Here is a 22,508-nt window from a genome sequence, read left to right on the forward strand (position 1 = left end):
TTTGATGTAATCCCATTTGTTGATTTTGGCTTTAATTGCCTGTGCCTCTGGGGTCTTTTCCAAGAATTCTTTTTCTGTGCCAGTGTCTTGCAGGGTTTCCTCAATGTTCTCTAGTAATTTGATGGTATCAGGTCATAGATTTAGGTCTTTAATCCATGTTGAATGGATTTTCATGTAAGGTGTGAGGTAGGGGTCCTGCTTCATACTCCTGCATGTGGAGATCCAGTTTTCCCAGCACCATTTGTTGAAGAGACTGTCCTTGCTCCAGGAATAGGTTTTAGCTCCTTTGTCAAAAGTAAGTTGGTTGTAGATGCTTGGATTGATTTCTGGCATTTCTGTTCTGTTCCATTGGTCTAATCATCTGTTTTTGTACCAGTACTGGGCTGTTTTGATTATAACTGCTTTGTGATGATGGCTTCTTTAATTAAGGCTGCACAGTAGGGGTGGAGGAGGATAAACTGAGCAGTGTTTCCTGTGTACTGCAGTGGAGACTGGGGAACAGTTGGATGTGTGGACTGGGCCTTTCTCTCTCTCCCTCCCTCCTCCCCCCTCCTTCCCTCCTCCCCTTTCCTCCTCCCCTCCTCCCCCCTCCCTCCTTCCCTCCCTCCTTCCCTCCTCCCCTCCCTCCTTCCCTTCTCCCCTCCCCTCCCTTCTTCCCTCCTTCCTTTCCCTCCTCTCCCTCCTCCCCTCCTCCTTCCCTCCTTCCTTCCTTTCCCTCCCCTCCCTCCTTCCCTTCTCCCCTCCCCTCCCTTCTTCCCTCCTTCCTTTCCCTCCCCTCCCTCCTCCCCTCCTCCTTCCCTCCTTCCTTCCCTTCCCTCCCCTCCTTCCTTCCCTCCCTCCTCCCCTCCCTTCTTCCCTCCTAACTTTCCTTCCTCCTCCCCTCCCTCCTCCCCTCCTTCCTTCCCTCCCTCCCTCCTCCCCTCCCTTCTTCCCTCCTCCCTTCCCTCCCTCCTCCCCTCCCTCCTCCCCTCCCTCCTCCCCCCTACCTTCCCTCCCTCCTGCCCTCCCTCCTCCCCTCCCCTCCTGTCTCCTCTCCCTCCATGCATGTTCTTTCTTCAGTTTTAAGGAAGAAAGTTGCTGTAAAGTATTCTTTGTGGAGAAGGCAGCTCACCAGACCTTAGCTATTCTCACTTACGGCGCATTTACTGATAACCAGAGTATCCCTAGGTAATTGAATAGTGATCCAAAGTCAGCTTCTGCTTGCTCTGATTTGGTGTGGTATGGCTTGATCTCTACTAATAATTAGACTTAAAGGGAAATGAGTGAATCAAGTGATTCTTAAAACCAATTGTGTGCCTCAAAGTCAGGAACTTTGAGAGACCCTCTGTTCACTTAGCAAGGGGCTCCATTCCTCTGTGACAATCCAGTCCCTTGGCTTAGTAAAGAGTGCATCTTTCTGGCTGTGTTGTATCGATGAACTATACAAAGTACTTAGTACTTAGATGAACTTAGTACAAAGGTGTACTAAGCCATGTGCATGCTGGACAGTCACACAGAAACACTGAGGAGCTGTTTCCCTCTATGGTGCTTCTCAGATTCAGGCGTGCCTCTCACTGTGTGGCCGCCGCTCCTGGCAGGTTCTTACTTTCTCACGTTTGGATTACTGCAGGAGCTTTCCGGCTTGTCAGTGTCTCCTCTTCTCTTGAGGTACCGTGCTCTCTGATACCGGGCTATGCCCCTCTACATGATCTCCATAGCCTTACTCCCTGCGTGTCGTGCACGGTAAGGCCCATCCCTCTGGCATTCCATCTTCATCATAGTCTAGCCTTGGATGTGCCTTGGCAGCCCGGCTTCAGATCTACTTCCTGGGCACATTAGCCCCTGAAGGTGTCCCAGGTGTCCCAGTCTGTGTCCTCCATTGTGTCCTCCAGTGCCACTGCAGGCAGAGAGCACAGTGTGAGCTGGCTTTGTATCCTCCCTAGCACTGAGCACAGTTCCAGCTCAGTACGGACGTGGAGTAGGGAAGATTTCTCCTTCTACCCCTTGTCCATGGATTCATCTGTCCCCTCTGTCTGTACTGTGTTTCTAGTTGTTTTGGCTTCCTAACTTCCTTCTCCTTCCTAGAGGAGCTGACAGTTATATAACATGTATTATCCAAAGCTCACAGGACGCTTTAAACACTGATAAGAGGATATCTTTATTTTTAAATAGAAAAACCTTTCCTCTTTAACCAAAACCACAGTGACTCAGCTACTTAACATGTCTACAGTGGTTTCTGCGTTTTTCTGTGGCCAGTTTTTATGATGGCTGTGGATCAATATTAGCCTTTTTGGAAATACAGCATTTGGTGTTAATCATGACATTCTGAAGGAATCACTTCAGTTAACCTGGTAGCCCAATTTAGTAGGCCTGTGAAAACAAAAAAGGAAAAAATAAGAAGTTGGACTGTGGTCTGCTTTCTTTAGTGTATATAAGCATGGGTTCAAGGGAAGTAAAACAACATTCATGAAGGACTTATTCTAAGATACTCTTAAATTTCCTAATTTTAAATACCAATGGGTTTTTTTTTTTTTTGCTCAGTTTCTTCATTTAGAGATTTATTTTATTTATTTGAAAGAGGCGCCCATATAGGATGCCAGTGCTGCAGGCTGGGGCTTTAATCCATTGTGCCACAGCACCGACCCCTAAGCTGCTTCATTTTTTAAAACCAACCAACCAACTTCCCTCCCTCCTTCTGCATTCTCTCCCTCTCTCTCTTTTTCTCTCTCTCAAGCAGAGAGTGAGAGAAGACGACACAAACACACATACACACATACACATAGATCTTCATCCACTGGTTCCCTCCCCAAATGGCTACAGTGGCTGGGTCTGAGCCAGGCCATAGCCAGGAACTCCATCCACGTCTCCCACATGGATGGCGGGGGCCATCTTCCCTGCTTTTCCTGGGGCACGTTAGCAGGAGGCTGGATTGGAGGCAGAGCAGCTGGGCCTGAAGCCAGCACTCCAGTGTGGGGTGCTGACGTAGCTGGCAGAAGCTTAGCCTGCTGTGTTACAGTGGTGGTCCAGAGCCTTCATTTTTTAAATTCAGAGAAATAATTGCTTCGTCATAAGAACGTGTAATAACTGAGAAGAGTGAGGCTTACTCACCGTCTGCTACATGGCACTAACTCAATTCATACCTCAGCCAACCCACAAGTTGCTGTGTTGTGGCCCTGTGGGCTCTCCCGGCAAGAACAGAAGCAATAAATATTAAATCTATAAATGTCAAGGGGTTACTTTAGTTGCCTCTTTGTTGCTAAAGGAAAGAGAGGTTCAAAGGCTATGTCAAATTACAATCTTTTTCAACGTAAAAATGAATGAATGAATGAATGCAACAAGCTGGACTAGGAATCTTGGTTTGTGTTTATTTTTATTTAACACCCTGTCAGTAAAGATTTTTCAGAGCTCTTTCTCTTTTTCATAATGAATTTTCCCTGATATTTTCTAGTTGGACAGAGAGGTAATAAATCATAAGAAAGTAAACAATATCAAGTAGCGATCAATGTCATGACAGAAAGCAAACAAGAGAATCCACTGTGTTACTGCCTTCTGTTAGAAACAATGGGAGAAGAAGGCCCCTGTGAGCAAAATGACTTCAGAATTGAATGATGCGGTAGAGCCAAGAATATGAAATGGCAAGTACGAAGGCCATGAGGCAGCCTAAGCTTTATGTGTTCAAAACTGAAAGAATGCCAGGGTGACTAAAGCATGGTGAATGCCTGAGTGGATGAAATACAGAGAAGCAGAAAATGTGGTCTGAGAGCTGGGCGGGGGCCAGATCAGTAGACATAAAAGCAGTAGTGTAGTTTTTGCATTTGGGTACAGTGTATAAGTTTTCCACTGCAATGCATAATGGTTACCATGTTAAGTTTTTTTTAAAGAGTTATTTGTTTACTTGAGAGGCAGAGTTACAGACAGAGGGAGAGAGAGAGAGAGAGAGAGAGAGAGAGAGGTTCTCCATCCACTGGTTCACTGCCCAAATGGCCACAATGGCCATGGCTGAACCAGGCTGAAGCCAGGAGCTTCTTGCGGGCGCTGGGAACATCCTGGTGAGTGAGGTGAACGCAGTGGCCTGCTGCAGGGGAGGAGACAATAGTGTTTTCTCTAGAAAGCTTGAGTTCTTAGCTGAGACCATTTGTAGCAGGAGATGAATTAGCGAAAGAAAAGCAAGCACATTTTTTTCTTTTGTATTCGAAATGCTCTATTGTGCCTATATTTTCTCTTCTCTGAATTTTTTTATGCTTACTTTCTTTCTTCTCTGATTAAAATACACATTTCAAAAGGACAAGGATTTTATTTTCCATTTTGTATTAATACATAACACTTGCCCACATTTCAGGGTCAACATATCAAAACACACACAGCATAGAATGCCCATACCAGGCAACCAGCCTGTCCAGTTCTGCATGTTCTCTTTTTATTTAGAGTCTACCTGCTCCTCTGTTCCAGTTCTTTTTATAGAATATCATACATCATTATGAGCTGTAGACTCCCCACTGGGCTGCAAAATATTGGAACCCATTACTTTCATCCTACTGCTGTTGTGTGTTGGTACCCATTATCCAGCCTCCCTCATTGCCTCCTCCACCTTTCCTAGACTGCTTATCACTATTTTAAACTCAGATCAAATAGATATACTTAATGTATGTATAATTATTATCACCAATATTATTATTTTAACTTCTGCTTATAAGAATAAACACATGGTATTTGTCTTTCTATTTGTCTTAACATAATGATCTTCAGTTCTGTCCATCCTGCTGTAAACATTAGGGTTTTATGGCTGACTAATGGTCCGTCGTGTAGAGGTACCACATTTCCGTTGCCCTGCATCCGTTGATGGACATGGAGGTTGATTCCGTGTTGTTGCCCTTGTGAATAGTGCTACCATGAATGCGGGAGTGTAAGTGTCTCTTTCATATGCTCATCTTACTCCTTGTGATACATATGCAGAAGAGGTTTAGCTGGGTGATAATGCTAGACTACTTTTAGTTTTTTTGAGGAACCTCCATACTCTTCTCCACAATGGCTATACTAACTTGCATTCCTATCAACAGTGTGTAAGGGTCCCCTTTTCCACATTGTCACAAGCATTTGTTATTACATGTTCTTACTCAAGTGAGATGACACATAATCGTGGCTCTGATTTGCAGTTCCCTCCTGTCAGTGATATTGAGCATTTTTGCCTGTGTTTGTTGGCCACTTGTATTTCTCTTTTGGGAAATGTCTGTTCCAATCCCGTACCTATTTCTTAACTGAATTGTTATTTTGTTGTTGCATTTTTTAGTTCCTTGTATATTCTAGATATTTATACTTTGTCAGGTTAATAATTTCCAAATATTTTCTTCCATTCTGTTAATTGTGTCTTCACTTTGTTGATAGTTTCCTTTTCTGTGCAAAAACTTCTTAGTTGGATATAATTCTTTTTTGTCTATTTTGTCTTTTTTTTTTTTTTTTTTGCCTGTGCCTTTGCACACTGGGAGGCAGTAGGTGATAGATCAAGTAGGTGGGTCCCTACCATCCACGTAGAAGACCCAGGCTGTTGTGGCTTTTGGAGTGTGAACCAGTGGGTGGAAGACACCGTCTATGTCTGTCTTTCAAAAAAAAAAAAAAAAAAAGATGTGTATAGGGTGGATATTGTAGTACAGCATATTAAGCAGCTACTTGGGATGCCTGTATCCCATATCAGAGTGCCTGGTTTGAGTCTTAGCCAATAAACACTTCTTTTTTTTTTTTTTTTTTTAAGATTTATTTATTTGAAAGAGTTACAGAGAGAGGTAGAGACAGAGAGAGAGAGAGAGGTTTTCCATCCTCTGGTTCACTCCCCAGTTGTCTGCAATGGCCGGAGCTGCACCAATCCGAAGCCAGGAGCCAGAAGCTTCTTCTGGGTCTCCCAAGCGGGTGCAGGGGCCCAAGCACTTGGCCCATCTTCTGCTGCTTTCCCAGGGCATAGCAGAGAGCTGGATTGGAAGAGGAGCAGCTGGGACTAGAACCGGTGCCCATGTGGGATGCCGGCGCTTCAGGCCAGGGCTTTAACCCTCTGCGCCACAGCACCAGCCCCAATAAGCACTTCTGATCCAGCTTCCTGCTGGTGCACCTGAGAGACACCCAATGATTCCCCAAGTTCTCACTACCCATGTGGGAGACCAAGGTGGAGTTCCTGGCTCCTGGCTTCAGCCTGGGCCAGCCTTGGCTGTTGTAGGCATTTGGGAGTAACCAACAGATGGAAGATACCTCCTAACTCTGTGTCACTCTACTTTTCAAATAAATAAATAAATAAATCTTTTATTTAAAAAAAGTATGGTTATCCAAAAAGTATAGTTGCAGTTACCACTTACTAGTGTAGAAAAAGAAACATATGTTTCCTTCCACCTTTCCACGTTTTTGTTCAAGTCCCCTGTAACAAAAGACAGATTCATAGATTAATGTGAGAAATATACAGACTTATTGATGTAAGTTTATGTAATGCAAAAAACTTCAAAAGAAAACGAAGATCTAAGAAATGGTTAAATCTTAGTATTTTAATGCTAGACTTGGTGAAGAATGGAGAGTTGTTTGAAAATGTGATTGGGCAGGAGTGTGGCCTAAAAATAGTAGATTGGGCAGATGTTTATCAAGATGTATTCTTTCAGCTTCTCCTTGTGATCCCTTGGTCTTCTCAGGTAGCGGGAAGACACCTGCTACATGAGGGTCTTATGACCTGCTTCAGGGCAGTAAGGTGGAGAAAGGTCCTTCCCAGTGTTCCTCAGATTCCTGGAGTTTATAAAAATCAATATGCTAAAATACTATATTTTGGGGTATTATGTCTTGAACTGTATCACCAACTCATGACCTTAGGCAAACACTTAACTTTTACAAGCTCAGGTGTCTCCTATGTAAATGGACATAGTTGGTTGTTCTAATCAAATGCAATAATATATAGTAAGGGCTTGATATAGTTCATGGGCCTTATGAACTCTGAAAAAAGGTAGCTATTATCCATACTTTTAGTAACTTTGTGTTTATCAAGAGTCTGTGCTATGCAAGTTACCTTGTTAAGCTTTGCTTGCAACAGATATGAGCATGAGATAAATAAAGGAGCCCGTCAGGCATCACAACCCATAGACACTTGTCTTGTTCCGTGTCATCGTGCAAGGCAGCCTGTGGCAGAACCGCATGTGGACAGGTGTTGAGCTCACAAGAGAAATGGAGGGGAAGCAGATGACCTCCAGTAAAAGTAGAAGAAAAGCCATCGTGACTCTTAAGATTTTCCCACCTCTAAAATTCAGCTGAATCCAACTGAAGCCATGGCTGGGGGGGGGGGTGAGGCACGGGAGGGGGATTTGCAATCAGTTATCACCTTTATTTCAGAACACAGATGTTCATTAAATAAATGTCCCCATCTTGACATACTCATTTTGCAGAAACAAATTCACTTGCTAATGATGGGTTGACCCATATAAAAATGAAAATACAATTTTTTTCACAGTGACAGCTGTTAACAGTGCCTAAAATTCTGTTACATATAAATGCTAGAGATACAAATTTGACAGTGAATTGGAGGTTATGGTAGGAAGATGGTAAAAACAGTTCACAACTTACCAAGGTGGGTATAACACCTCATTAATTTTATTAACAGCAACAACAAAATCCACACAGACACATAAAGAAAAAAATGAATGCAGGTCTGGCTTTAGGGAATAGTCAAAATTCTATATTGATCAATTTCAAATTAAAAACGGGCATCTGCTAATACTTACGCCGTCTGCTTCAGCCTGGAAATCATATGAGCTCTGTACACGCACTGCTCAGGGACAGGAGTGAAAGGACTGCGACACCTTCTGGTTTCAGGCCTGTGTCGCTAACATGGCTTTAAGGAAGCAGTTCTAATTAAAGATATCCCTAAAACTGTGGAATTAAAAGATAATGTAAATTTCCATGAACTTTTTAACTCCACCACCACCATAGACACTGTGACTGAGTTCCTTGAACTCCCTGAGAGTGAGTGTGATTCTCGTTAAAAATTGAGAAGACAGGTACACTGTAGCACCACAAGTCTGTGTTTAGAAGTGACTGTTCTCTGGACCGAATTGTGGACAGCCCCCTTGCAACTCAAATTTTAACACCTTAGATTCGTTCACGGCGGATGGCAGGCACAGGACCTGGGCCAGTTCCTTGTGGAACACAGTGGTGAAGCGTCATCTTCTAGTAGGAGGTCTTCATGGGCTGTGTTGATTGAAAGTTGGCCGGCGACAGTGCAGGCAGTGCCGGGTACCCTGCCCGGCGCACCTCTGCACTCTGGGGTCCTGCAGGTTCCTGGAGCTGCCTCTGACCAGGGTAAGACTGCGGGCGGTCACTTGCCTGCTGCTTCCATGTTTTCATTAAGAGTAGAAATATGATAGACTTGGTATTCTGTAGGCGCTAACAAGATCCCATTATCTTATGATTCTGTTATCTCCAGACCGTGTTTTTCAGGGTGGGAAACAGATATTGAGAGAGAGCATTCAAAGAGGCCGGCAGGATTGTAAACAGTCTAAAATGGTAAAAAATCAGCTCATAGAAGACTCCGCAACACAAACGATTAAGATGGGGAAAAAAAAATTAAGATCATCTTAAAATATTTTCATTAATGCCACAGGAAAAAAAAAAAGTAGACTTTTTAACTGAAGTGGCTCTTACCTACAGTGCTCTAACTACACACACACAAAAGCCCGAAATACAAAGGAAAGAGAAATTTTTCAAGATGATGGGTAGGTTTCTGGCATTCGAAGTAATAATAGTTTCACGGGTATATAATTATACCCACATATATCATACGTCATGTGATCTACGTTAGATATCTACAGCTTGTGTTATGTCAATTATACCTCAGTGAAGCAGCTAAAATATTTATATGTAACTGAGTCCAGTGACTTGAAATTGCAGATTTCTGGCTTACTGTCATGAAATCCTTTTCTATCAAATAGAAATGTCCAGTAAGGAAATAGGCAGCCCCTTGAGGTACCTGTCAGTGAAGATACGGAAGCAGAGACAAAATGAACAATCCCCAAGATGCTATGGAAGAAGTTGTTGTGTTATTCAAAGCATTACAGATCTGGTCACAAGATAGGTGCTAAGCCACTAGTTATGCTGCCAAGACTATCTGGAATATTATTGAATTGATTTTGGTAGGGAAAAGTTCTTTTTCTATTTTAAGGATTTGTTTATTTGAAAGGTAAGTTAGAGAAAGAATGTGTGCGTGCAAGTGAGAGAGGCAGAGAGAGAGAGAGAGAGAGAGAGAGAGAGAGAGAGAAATCTTCCATCCTCTGGCTCACTCCTCAAATGATTGCAAGGGCCAGAGCTGGGCCTATCTGAAGCCAGGAGCCAGGAGCTTCTTCTGGGTGTCCCACGCAAGTGCAGGGGCCCAAGCACTTGGGCCATCTTCTGCTGCTTTCCTAGGCATGTTAGCAGGGAGCTGGATTGGAACTGGGGCATCAAGGCTCGAACTGGCTCCCATATGGGATGCTGGCACTGCGGGTAGCACCTTTTACCTGCTATGCTACCGCACCAGCCCTCACAATGGCTTTTATAAATGCCCTCCTCTACATGACTTCTTGGAAAGAATGAAGACAGCTGTTAGCTATCTTGTACCCGCCATGTGCTAGGCCCTATGAGAGAATTCTTTATTAACTTGTTAAATTTTCAGAGAAATTTGACCAGGTAAGGGATGTTGTCACTTAGAGAGTGTCAGTAACTTAGCTATATCATGCAGCTAGTAAATGTGATTATAAGGTGATGTAATAAACAATGCCCTGTTTCACTCTTTTTTTTTTTTTTAAGATTTATTTTATTTATTTGAAAGACTTACAAAGAGAGGTAGAGAGGTCTTCAATCTCCTGATGGACTCCCCAAATGGCTGCAACAACCAAGGCTAAGCCAATCCAAAGCTAGGAGCCAGGAGCTTCTTACAGGTCTCCCATGTCAGTGCAAGGGCCCAAGGACTTGTGCCATCTTCTGTTGGTTTCGCAGGCACATTAGCAGGGAGCTGGATTGGAAGTGGAGCAGCCAGGACTCAAACTGGTGCCCCTAAGGGATGCTGGCGCTGCTGGCCAGGGCTTTAACCTGCTGAGCCACAGCCCAGCCCCCTGTTTTGTTCTTAAAGAAATGTTAGTTGTCATAACTGCTGAATTTGTAACCAGACCAGTCTCCCTCATGTGAGCCCAGTTCTGTGTGGGTCTGCTGTGGACAACAGAGTCATGCTTCCATCCTAACACACAGCGTGCATTCCTCCCTCCTGGCATCTGTTGCACCATGCTTTACCTTGGTGTTTGGATACCGCCCTGATCTGAAGCTCCCCTGTGTTGGCAAGTGTTTCCATTTTCCTCTTGGTAACTACCGAACCACATAGAATTGCGTTTTTGTACTCATCGTTCTTAATTAGAGGTCCATGAATTAAGACAAATATGCTTTGCGTTTTTCAGTGGAAATGTTTTTCTGTCCTGAACGTGTCTGGCGAGCGTGACACCTGGAGGGGCTCAAGAAGAGCACTGTAATGCCAGGCTCTAACCGAGACTGCTCCGCCTGCACCTGCTGCTGCCAGCGCTCCAGGGGCGACGTTCTGGTCGTCAGACCCAGGCTTTGGGAGTACTGCCTGTCTATCCGACTCCCTGACTCTCTCCGTGGATACAAAGGGGTTCGGAGCATGCCACCTGGCCATATTGTTAATATAGAATATAAAACATTCCAGCATATCACTCTGGCTGAAAGTTCAATGTGGGCTAAAGGTGATTGAGAAAAAGCTGTCTCTCACGCGCCTGAGAGTGGAAAACACATTCTCCTCTCCTATCATTTCCATACCAGGAAGGGGCCACAGCCTTATCTCCAGATATGAGATGGTATCAGGAAGGAACCTACATGTAGAGTAGCAATAAACAAACCTTACAACTTGCCCTTAGCCACCGTGAGTTTCCCCGTCGTCATATTTGCCTTCCACATATAGCAGCTCAAAGTCCTTTCCCTTTGTCTTGAACTTCTGTAGGAAATTATTGTTCTTTGCTTGAATGCTATGTGAGCCCCACGTTCTAGACGCTCTTTGAGTTACTCATTCCTGAGTTACCGCCATGTGTATGCACACTGCCTGTGTTAAGCCCCTGTTTGCTTTTCTCTTGGTAATCTGCCTTTGATCAGGCTTATTTGCAGGACCCGAGGCAGAGAACCTAGGAAGACAGAGAGGAACGATTTTCCCTCTCCTATATGGACCTTATCCAGATTTCCCCGATTCCCTTTAACTTGCTGTGGAACTTACTTTTCAGAATTAAAAAAAAATCTCTTTTGTGATAGTATAGGAAGTTTGAGAAATCACGTTATTAGCTGGTTAATTCATTAGTTTTTCTTGCTATTCCATTTTTTGCACTATTTTATAACTCAAAAATTTTTTTAAAAGATTTATTTATTTATTTGAAAGAGTTACACAGAGAGGAGAGGCAGAGACAGAGAGAGAGAGAGAGAAAGAGAGAGAGAGTGAGGTCTTCCATCCGATGGTTCACTCCTCAATTGGCCGCAATGGCTGGAGCTGAGCTGATCCGAAGCCAGGAGCCAGGAGCTTCTTCTGGGTCTCCCATGCAAGTGAAGGGACCCAAGGACTTGGGCCATCTTCTACTGCTTTTCCAGGCCATAGCAGAGAGCTGGATTGGAAGTGGAGCAGCCGGGACTAGAACCGGCGCCCATATGGGATGCCGGTGCTTCAGGCCAGAGCGTTAACCCGCTGCGCCACAGCGCCGGCCCCTCAAAATTTTTTCTAAAAACTGCACTGTATTTGCTACTGAATCCCATTAGCAATAAAAAATTATTTGGGGTTTGGGGAGGAAGAGGAAAAGATACTTATGGAGATACTAGAACCTGTTCTTCCATTTCACTGAATGATATTCTAGTTTTATTTTACCTAATAATGAGAAAGGACAATCTGAAAATAAAACCTGGGCTGAAGAATTATAAAAATGTTGTAAGGAAGCATGAAGTATTTTTAAGGAAATCACAATAGAGACCTTGGGGAAACTAAAATGCATGACCACTTGTTACAGCTCCTTTTATGTACCATTTTGTTAAATGCACCTAAATATTTTAAGTATGACTTGGTTTTCAAGTTAAGATATTGTATTTTAATTATTACATAGGATACTTATTATATTTAAATTTGTTTTTATTTGAGAGACAGAGTGAGGGATACACACACACACACACACACACACACAGAGCTCTCCCCATCTGCTGGCTCATTCCTCGAACAGGCATTTTGAGGAACTGCCCAGGCTGGGCCAGAGAGAAACCAGGAACTTAATGCAGGTCTCCCATGTAGGCAGCAGGAACGCAGTTACCTGAGCCATCCCTGCTGCCTCCTGGGATCTGCATTCATTGGAAGCTGGAATAAGGAACTAGAGCTGGATTTTGAATCCAGGCATTCGAATATGGGAAACAGGCATTTTAACCAGTGTCTTGCCTGCTTGATCAAGTGCCTACCCCGGTACATTAATTTTAGCTTCTTTTGTGATCATTATAGCCAAGCCATACAGTTGCAAAATCATCTAATTAAGTTTTACATCTTTTTATTGCAACCTTTTAGGTGAATTCTTTACTAGTGCAGGCATTTGGCACAGTAGTTAAGTCATCACTTGAGAGACCCGTATTCCATATCCAAGTGCCTGATTGAGTTCCAGCTCCTCGGCTTGCAAGCCAGCTTCCTGCTAAGGCGCACCCCAGGAGGCAGCAGCTGGTGCTCCAGTGTGTTGGTCCCTGCCACCCAAGGGAGGCCTGGATTGAGTTCCAAGCTCCTAACTTCAGACTGGTGCAGCTCCTGCTGTTGCAGGTATTTGGGGAGTGAACCAGTGGATGGAACATCTCTGACTCTGTCTCGATCTTTCAGACAGAAAATGAAAACTAAATAAAAACTGAAAAAGTAAAAAGTCAATCAGAATAATCCTGTAAGCTGAAGACTCATTAAGTTCTTCCTTCCTGTGGTGGGCATTTAGCCGGGAGGTTGACACTCTGCTTTGGAAGCCCACATCCCACACTGGAATGCCTGCTTCAGATCCTGAGTCCTCTGCTTCCAATCCAGCTTCCTGCTGGTGCACACCAGGGAGGCAGCCGGCGATGGCTCAGGGACTTGTGTTCTGGTGACCCCTGTGGGAGACCTGGCAGAGTTCAGTCTTCCGGAACTAGTCTTGGCTGTTTGAGGCATTTCAGGGGTGAACCAGTAGATGGTTGGATGATAGCACTCCCTCGCTCTGTGCCTTTCAAATAAAATGAAGGGAAGAAATGAAAAATCAATCAAAAAAATAAATCCTGGGGCCAGCACTGTGGCATAGCAGGTAAAGCCACTGCTGTGGCGCCGGCATCCCATAGTGGCGCCAGTTCTAGTCCCAGGTGCTCTTCTTCCGATCCAGCTCTCTGCTATAGCCTGGGAAAGCAGCAGAAGATGGCCCCACGTGCTTGGACCCCTGCACCCACATGGGAGACCTGGATGAAGCTCCTGGCTCCTGGCTCAGTCTAGACAGTTGGACAGTTATGCCCCTCTAGGGAGCGAACCAGAGGATGGAGGATTCTCTCCCTCTCTCTCTCTCTCTTCCCTTCTCCCCTCCCCCCAACTCTGCCTTTCAAAACAAGTAAATAAAGCTTTTAAAAAATTAAATCGTGGGGCTGGCGCCATGGCTCACTTGGTTAATCCTCCTCCTGCGGTGCCAGCATCCCATATGGGCACCGGGTTCTAGTTCCAGATGCTCCTCTTCCAGGCCAGCTCTCTGCTGTGGCCAGGGAATACAGTGGAGGATGGTCCAAGTGCTTGGGCCCTGCACCCGCGTGGGAGACCAGGAGAAGCACCTGGCTCCTGGCTTCAGATCAGCGCAGCGCCGGCCATATTGGCCATTTGGGGATTGAACCAACGAAAGGAAGACCTTTCTCTCGGTCTCTCTCTCACTGTCTATAAGTTGAAAAAATTAAATCCTTTTATAGGTCAAAATTCTCCCTTGTCCTTACGTATGAAGTGTCTATAGCAGTGCTTTTCACCCATGTAGCAGTAGCATGAACAAAATTCCCTGCAGAACACCAGTTTGTAAGCAAGGGGAAAATGGCGTGATTCTCTGTGCGTGTTTAGGGGTAAAATAGGAAAGGCCCAGGGCCTCTTCTGTCTTCCTTATAATTTCATCTTTCCAGGTGAGCCTGCCCTCACCCTAGGCAGCCCATCAAACATTTCCTGCAAAACCTTAGAGACCTGATATTTCTTTTTCTGTATATGTAATATTATAATGCTTTTGAGCATTTTGTTTAAAATATTTACTTTGAATAGTTTTCAAGGAAATCTTTTTTTGCAAGAAATAAAAGCCTTAACAATATGTAAATATCATATCTAAGACATTTTGTTAAAGATTTAATTTAAAAACATTCCTCCTGAGATTTTAGAAAAAGAAACCAAACAATATTTTGTTAAAGAAAACAAGTATCGGCCGGCGCCGCGGCTCACTAGGCTAATCCTCCGCCTAGCGGCGCCGGCACACCGGGTTCTAGTCCTGGTCGGGGCGCCGGATTCTGTCCCGGTTGCCCCTCTTCCAGGCCAGCCCTCTGCTGTGGCCAGGGAGTGCAGTGGAGGATGGCCCAGGTGCTTGGGCCCTGCACCCCATGGGAGACCAGGAAAAGCACCTGGCTCCTGGCTCCTGCCATCGGATCAGCGCGGTGCGCCGGCCGCGGCGGCCATTGGAGGGTGAACCAACAGCAAAAGGAAGACCTTTCTCTCTGTCTCTCTCTCTCACTGTCCACTCTGCCTGTCCAAAAAATAAAAAAAAAATAAATAAATAAAAAAGAAAACAAGTATCTTTTTATTTCTTTTGCATTAACCTCAGTTCTATAAGTTTTCTTTAATCAAGATTACAAAGACATGTTAATAAATTGCCTCTATTTTGATATTGGGGTTTTGTAACTCTTATTTGTTATGTAGGAAACTAAGGTTTAGAAAAAAATACTTGGGGCCAGTGCTGTGGCTTAGTGGGTAAAGCTGCCACCTGCAGTGCTGGCATTACATATGGGCACCGATTTGTGTCCCGGCTGCTCCTCTTCTGTTCCAGCTCTCTTGTGTGGCCTGGGAAAGCAGTAGAGGATGGCCTACATGCTTAGGCCCCTGCATCCACATGGGAAACCTGGAAGACGCTCCTGGCTCCTGGCTTCAGATAGGCTCAGCTCTGGCTGTTGGAGCCATTTGGGAAGTGAACCAGCAGATGCAAGACCCCCCCCCCCCTCTCTTTCTTTCTTTCTCTCTGCCTCTGCCTCTCTGTAACTCTGCCTTTCAAGTAAATAAATAAATCTTTAAAAAAAAAATCCCTTTCTAAAAAAGAAAGAAAAAAATGGTGCTCCCCTCCCAGCCCCACTGTGCCATGTTACAGGTCACCTGGAGAACCTGATGTGTTTCCGAGACCAGCTACAGAACTGCAGATTGTCAGGCTGACATTAAGAGGCTGTTGCTAAAGATGATTTTCTCCTTTTGCCTTCACTGGGCTGCAACTAAATTATTCACATCCAAGAGATGAACGTAGCTCTGGATCACAGAGACAGCACAGTTCTCAGCTGTGGCTGATTCTTGCTTATATCTTTAATAGGGAGGATTTTATTTGACCAGAAATTGTCAAATCGGTGCTTGGAGCTATTAGCAGAGTGTTTATGAAGGCCTATGGCATACGAAAGTTAGTTTTACTTTGAGAATCTCAATGTACATTCTCAACATTACACTGTAGGTGATTGTTTTGTCATATTACGTGTTCCTAAAAACCCACTTGATTGTAGCCAGCTCTCCCCAGGTACTGAAAAGCTCCCGCGCATCCTGGCGTTGGGAAGTCATTACTGCATAAACACTTCAGCTGGAGGGCGTGTCGTTTTTCCAGGGCTCAGCCCTTGCTCTTTGGTCCATATGTCAGCGTTTTACGCCAGCACCTTTCTTCTGGGATCTGAAAGGATGTGTGTGCATCTCCCAGGATAAGCTCAGACCTTTCACTGTTCTCGTTATTAGAAAGCTGGAGTGAATACGGGTCAGCCTGTTAGATGGCTGGCTGGCTGCTTTTTCTGCGAGCATCGGATGTTAGGAGAAGCTAGTTCATCTGTCTGTGGGTTTAGGATTCGACAGCAGAAGCTGTCAGACTAACACTGATGGAAGGTGGACTGGGAGGAGGAAGCGCATCTGTCCTGCGGCTCGCCATTGGCTTCTTATTACGGCATTCTCCCCGGAGACGAGACGCCCTCGCACGCTCATTCACGGGCTCCCTCCCTCCCCTCCCTTCCTTTCTTACCCCTTCATTACTGATTCACAGCGAGAGGCGGCGGCGGCGGCGGCGGCGGTGGCAGCAGCAGCAGCAACAGCGCTGCTCGTCACGAATCAAGGATTGCAATGAGCTCATCCTTTTCTCCTTGCAGAATCGCAACTGCCCCGGCTTCCTGGCTGCTGCTGCCGCCGCCGCCGCCGCCGCCTGCTCAGCCACAGCTGCACGCACACATTCTCTCTCACACACATGCACACGCACACACGCTCACATGCTAGACCCTCCTGAGCAGCTCGTCCGTGTCCACACATGTCCGAGAACTCTCCCGCATCACTCTGAGCCATTTTCTTGCATGTGATTGCTTTTGCTGTTTTTTATTTGCCATCAGCATTTGATCTCCTCTTCATCCTCCAGTCTACTTTGGGGCTCTTGGAACAGTGGAGAATTTAGCCAGCATGTTTTTCTGGAGGAGACATTAGCTGACAGTCCCCTGTACAGACTGGCGTGTGCGTCCTCCTGGGGAGACCTCAGCCTGGCTCCTCTCCCACCGCAGTTCCTAACAGTGTGGATAAGAGATCCAGCTTTCTCATTCTGGATCCCTCCTTACTGCTCATGGAAGAAGGGGTGCCCTGCCCAGCCCCAGCTGCTAAGCTCACCCCTCCTGTCAGAAAGTCCCAGGACATGCGCGACGAGAGAAGCAAGCTGGTGAATGAGTATGCTTGTCGGGTGCTGGAACTTCTGGGGATGGGGCATCGTCTGTTCGTGCCTCGGCTTCTCGCGGTGAGACTGTTTTTCATTGAACTTCATTTGTGGGAGGCTGCCACCCTCTGTGAGAATCCCCGATCCCTGGGAGAGGCTGTGGTCTCCCGTTGGCTTCTCCTTCTCCCGGTTCCGCTGAGAAGGAAGGGCCGAGAGCCACCGCTGCGCAGCTCGTCGGAGCCTGGCCCACGCCACTCCTTAATTGGCTGGAGAAGACCATGGCTCTTTTCCTGGAGTCAGGGTTCCGTTTGTGGCGTTATCTCTGTGGCAGGGAAAACATGGTTTTCTGGCCGGCCAGGCTCAGCAGCAAAGCAGAATACCTGAGTTCTTGGTTTAGGATTCTGTTATTTTATCTCCGAAGGGTTAAATTTTACAACAGACATAGCTGCTTACCTAGACATGTGTGGTTTGCTTTCTAGCCTCCCCCCTTTGATTGCCAACTTGATTATTTTTTTCTTTTTCGCTAGGGAATTTGGCCACCTCAACATCTTTGGGGTAGGAAATTTGGGCTTTTCTCCCAGCATGATTGAACTGAAACAGCTTAAAGCTTAAAGCTGCCGGTTCTGTGTCATGAGACTGGAAAGTCTGGCTTGTTTGTTATTTGATTTCCTGAACGAGAAAAAAAAAATCATCCTTCTTCCTTGCCTGCCAAGGGTTAAAGTTAAATACCCACAATCACTGTTGCAGGGGTTCTTTTTAGTGGTTTGAGAACTGTACCTAGCAACTGTTCTGTGATATAATTGGTCTGCAGGAATCCTATACCATTATTTGGTAATAAAAGAAGAATAATTAAGCTGGGTGTCTTCTACAGAATGCAATTTAATCATTCCAGACTGTTTGCCTGTATTCCAACCTTTAGAGTACAGTATTTATTTGGCTGAATTTAACTGTGTTCCCTCCCATGTCTCGCTCCAGTGTATTTCAGCTTTATTTATATTTACAATTATTCATCTCTTTGTGTGCAAATTCACATGCATATGCAATCTCTTCTGTGTAATAACAGACACGTTGGGTGGCCCTGTACGTAAGGAATCTCCCACCCTGAAGAAAGTCTGTTTTTCATTGCAAGAGGAAGTTAGGTGCAGTGCAGGTCCCCGGGGGTGGGGGCGGTGTTCAGAGACCCAGGGTCCTCTCCCAGTAAAGGAAGGAAGCAGAAGAGCCCAATAGAAATGTTTTCATGCCCAGGTGAGGTTCTGGTTTTCCTGAATCCCGTTTTTAATCGAGGAGATTCCATAGAGAGGAGTTTTGTTTGTTAAAAAGTGAGAGAAGGAAATACATTTCAGTCAATTTTCTGCCTCTCTGAGGAATCAGACTTGGTCTGATGTAGTTCTGCATCCTAAAAGACCACACACCTTTGTGACTCCAGGTAACTGGCCAGTAATCTGGTGTTGCCTCTCTCTGGCAGTTACGGTTTCAGTGTATGGAAGGAAACATAAGCTGGTAACTAAAAATATCTCTCATACTGAAATCTGCTTTAGAGATGAATTGGAACTACTCTGAAAAGAATCACCAGTCAGATTGACAAGGGGTTGAGTTCTCAAGCCTGAGGCCTTTGAAAGGCCATTATATTCATCTGTATATTGCATTCGCATGCAGCTTGTTTACCAAGTCATGTATGTGAGGACACAGCACCTCTCAGGTTGGGTGTGCTCTTAGTGTTCAGAACGTAGGTGACAGCGCCACCGGAATCACCTGTGACAAGCGTATGCTGAGCTGTCTGTGGGGCCGTTTAAAATCTCTGCCTGTTACCCACCATGACACTTGTAAGATTGTTGGTAGAACCAGGATGAGCCACATTTTAGGCAGTGACATACCTGTTCATTATTAGCAATGTAAATGCGAATATGAATAGGGATCTGCTGTCCAAGGAGTCACTGCTCAAAATGTGTGAGTGCCAGTAGGGGGATGGTTGTTCCATCCTCGTGTTACTGGACTGGCTAATGACGTGGGGTCGATGGCTACCCACACAGGGCAGTCCAGGAGGGATCCCGCCACATGTTGTGCTATAATCTTTCCATTTCCTGTCCAGAGGGCGAGCACTGAAGTTGAAGACGTGCCTGTGCCTTTTTAGTCACATTTTAAACATGATTGCATGTGATGTAAACATGTACAGATCTCTTATGTAAAGATCGCAGTATTCTCCATTAGAAGACACGTTATTTTAAAAAAACTAAAGTAATTGGAGATATACCAAGACAACATGCAGATTTGAATCCTGGGCCTTATTTATTGTTCCCTGTTTCACAGAGGGGCCATCAAACTACTCAAACACGCAGCTCCTATAACTCTTGGGTGGAAAGAGGCCATTGACTGAATAGAGGAAGCGCATTTGGAATTTTTGCTTATCACCCTTTAAAGGCACACTGGGTAAAGGACAATTTTCCTCTGATACATCAGGTACAAGTACTTCATTTTAGATACCACCCCAAGGAGGGGATAGGAATATCCTAAGCACCAGCCAAATAACAGCTCCTCTTGGAAAGCTTGAGCTTGCAAATGATTCTCAAGCTTTCTAAAATATTTCTTGTCTGAACAGAAATCATGTTAGAAAAGGAGAAAAACAATCAAAATAATGAAAGTGGAAGAAAGGACCAGTCTTAGATTTTTTTCCCCAAATTACCTCCCAAAAGAATAAGCCCTAGAATTTTCTGCTTATTGGAGACCCTTAAAGAATGATTTATCATCTCAGAATAGTGAGGAGTTTGGGATAGAAGCATCTGGAGTTAACACTGAGATGTTACAGCTATTTCCGCCCACCCTGCCTCCTTAAGAAAAACATCACTTTAAAATGTGACACTCTTGCACTGAATTTTTCAGTGGGAAAAACACATTCAAAATGGTATCAGCAGGAGCACATGGCCACAGTCCATGCTCTGACAAAATGTGGATAAAGTAGAAAAACTTTTATTCTGCTCATGTTCAAAATCTCCCTTTTCCGCTCTGCATTTTTTTTTCTTTTTGCTACCATATGAATAAGAAGTTATTATCGTGTCATTATTGTATTAAAATTACCATTGGCTACAGTTTCAGTACTGATAAGCTGGGCACTTTCTGCCAGGAGGTTATCCAGGCAAATGCTCTAGCTATCACTTTGATAGCCATTTTAGGTTTTCATTGCAATGAGATTTCTTACACTGTCAAATTGCATTCCAGTTTGGTTTAGTTTGGTTTGTGTTGCTAATTTGTGGTCTTTGTTTATTTTTGAAGATTTATATATTTATTTGAAAGTTAGAGTTACACAGAGCGAGAAGGAGAGGCAGAGAGAAGTCTTCCATCCGCTGGTTCACTCCCCAGTTGGCCGCAACAGTCGGAGCTGTGTTGATCCAAAGCCAGGAGCCAGGAGCTTTTTCCGGGTCTCCCACGTGGGTGCAGGAGCCTAAGCACTTGGGCCATCTTCCACTGCTTTCCCAGGCCATAGCAGAGAGCTGGATCAGAAGTGGAGCCAGGACTCTAACTGGCGCCCATATAGGATGCCAGCTCTGCAGGTGGCGGCTTCACCTGTTACACCATAGCATTGGCCCCCATGTGGTCTTTCTTAAAACATTAATTTTAGCAGTGTTGAAAGAAGAGGGGAGAGAGTATGTCTCCCATGGCTATCACTATTGCTAGGAGCTGCAGAGATTGGTTATTGAAGAGATTACAACCTCTAAAAGAAGTTAAGACTCAAAATTGAGAAATTGTACGTATATTTCTGATGCCCCTCAAAATCTGAAAATCAGTTTTTATGTCAAAATAAGTCCTAAATCTACTCCATAATTTCCACTGTATAAATTTTTATTCTTTGGAGGGACCAGGATTGTGGCACAGCAGGTTCAGCTACTACTTGCAACACCAGCAACCCATATCCGAGTGCCAGTTGAGTTCTAGCTGTTCTACTTCCAATCCAGCTCCCTTCTAATGTGCCTGTGAAGGTAGCAGAAGATGGCCCAAGTCCCCGGGGCCCAGCTACCCATGTGGGAGACCCAGGTAGCATTCTCGGGTCCTGGCTTCAGCCTGGCCCAGCCCCAGCTGTTGTGGCCATTTAGGGAGTGAACCAGTGATCTGTCTCCCTTTCTCTGTAGCCCTACCTTTCAAAAAAAGAAATAAAGATGTCTTTAAAAATGTTTTTGACTTTTTTAATATGGGATATGTTTGAAGTCAAACCTTTATGAATTCTTGTGAATTCTTGTGAATTTACGTGGACATCTCTTGGGATGCCAACCCAGTTTGCTGACTTCATTTTACTGGGCTGAGTGCAATGCATGCTGACATTAACAGCCTACTTCCCTTTTCCCCGATCTTCCTTCCTGCCTATCCAAAGGAAATACAAGTAGGACTTGTTTACATGTCTTTAAGTGTGCAGGTAATCTTTTTACACACAGCAGTTCTGCTGAAATGAAGGAAGACCGTTAGAGATGTACTTGGTTCACATGTTTCACATCATCATTTGAAAGGATTTGTCAGGTTGGGCATTTGGCTGGGTAGAATGCCTGGATCTCACATCAGAGTTCCTGGGTCTGATGCCTGGCTCCAGCTCCTGACTCCAGCTTCCTGTCAATACAGACTTGGGAAATGAGAAGTGATGATCAGGTAACTGGGTTCCTGCCACCCCTGTGAGAATCCTGGATTGAGTTCCTGGATCCTAGCTGTGGTTCAGCCCATTCCCAGCCCTTAGGGGTATTTGGGGAGTGAACCAGCAGATGGGAGCGCTCTCTCTCTCGCTCTCTCTCTCGCTCACTCTCTCATCAATAAAAATAAATTTAAAAAATGAGTGAAACCTACCGTTAAACACTTAATCCAGGGAATCTCTTGATATAATATGACCACAGACCAGTTTCATGGGTAGAGTGGCATCTGTTGCTTGCTGATGAAGAATGAAACAGACAAATGGAGTGAATGAAGTGTTTAATGGGAGCAAATTAAAATGCCCATGTTGCTCAATGGAGCAGGGCCAGAAGATGCCAAACAGAGATTTTTCTGAAGAAATAATTTTACTTTGCAATTTGTAAGTGAAACTGAATTGTGGGTGCATTTCATTAGACAGTGTTCCCTGTGACGCAGTAACCAAGGCCTCCTGTATTGCTGCAAGCTGATACTCCAGACATGTTGGCAGCACGTGAGTGCACACGGGGGAGTGCTCCTCACCGTTATCACAGGGCTCTATTGTATTTTTTGTCTTCATTTCTGATCAAGTAAATCTACCAGCAGTTGTCATGCGGTGCAGGTTTTTGTACTTAATTATATGGTGACCTTTTTTTTTTTAACTTTCTGAGATCAGAAATAGAAATTGCCATCCATGCTATTGTGTAATATTCCCCCCCCCCCCGTCTTTACTTGAGTCATTTTCTTGATAATTGTAAGCCTTGAGACTGTTTGCGAAAAACTTTTATGTCCTGGTGTGTATATATAATTAAATGAAAATTATTCTGAAAAAGTTTGATAAATTGAGTTGTGGGATATAAAACCAATTTGCATTTTTGCTTACAGAAGAAATTTGTGATAGCTTGCAAAAAATAAAATAAATGATCTCTTAAAAATTTG

At 44.6% G+C, this 22,508-nt stretch overlaps 1 protein-coding gene and 1 long non-coding RNA gene across 9 annotated transcripts in view; one reads left to right on the top strand and one right to left on the bottom strand.

Moving 5' to 3' along the window:
- The window catches only part of RABGAP1L (RAB GTPase activating protein 1 like), a 788,382-nt gene that overhangs the window by 618,341 nt on the left and 147,533 nt on the right, over positions 1-22,508 (top strand). The window lies entirely within an intron of this gene.
- Positions 2,125-6,377, bottom strand: LOC149125263 (uncharacterized). The gene is made up of 2 exons (XR_016210323.1): positions 6,318-6,377; positions 2,125-2,349 (listed from the first exon to the last, which is right to left on the bottom strand). It is a non-coding gene; the product is annotated as an uncharacterized LOC149125263 (long non-coding RNA).

Source organism: Oryctolagus cuniculus, chromosome 7, assembly GCF_051225735.1.
Source record: "Oryctolagus cuniculus isolate XC-2025 breed Fujian yellow rabbit chromosome 7, ASM5122573v1, whole genome shotgun sequence".
NCBI classification, from domain to species: Eukaryota; Metazoa; Chordata; class Mammalia; order Lagomorpha; family Leporidae; genus Oryctolagus; species Oryctolagus cuniculus.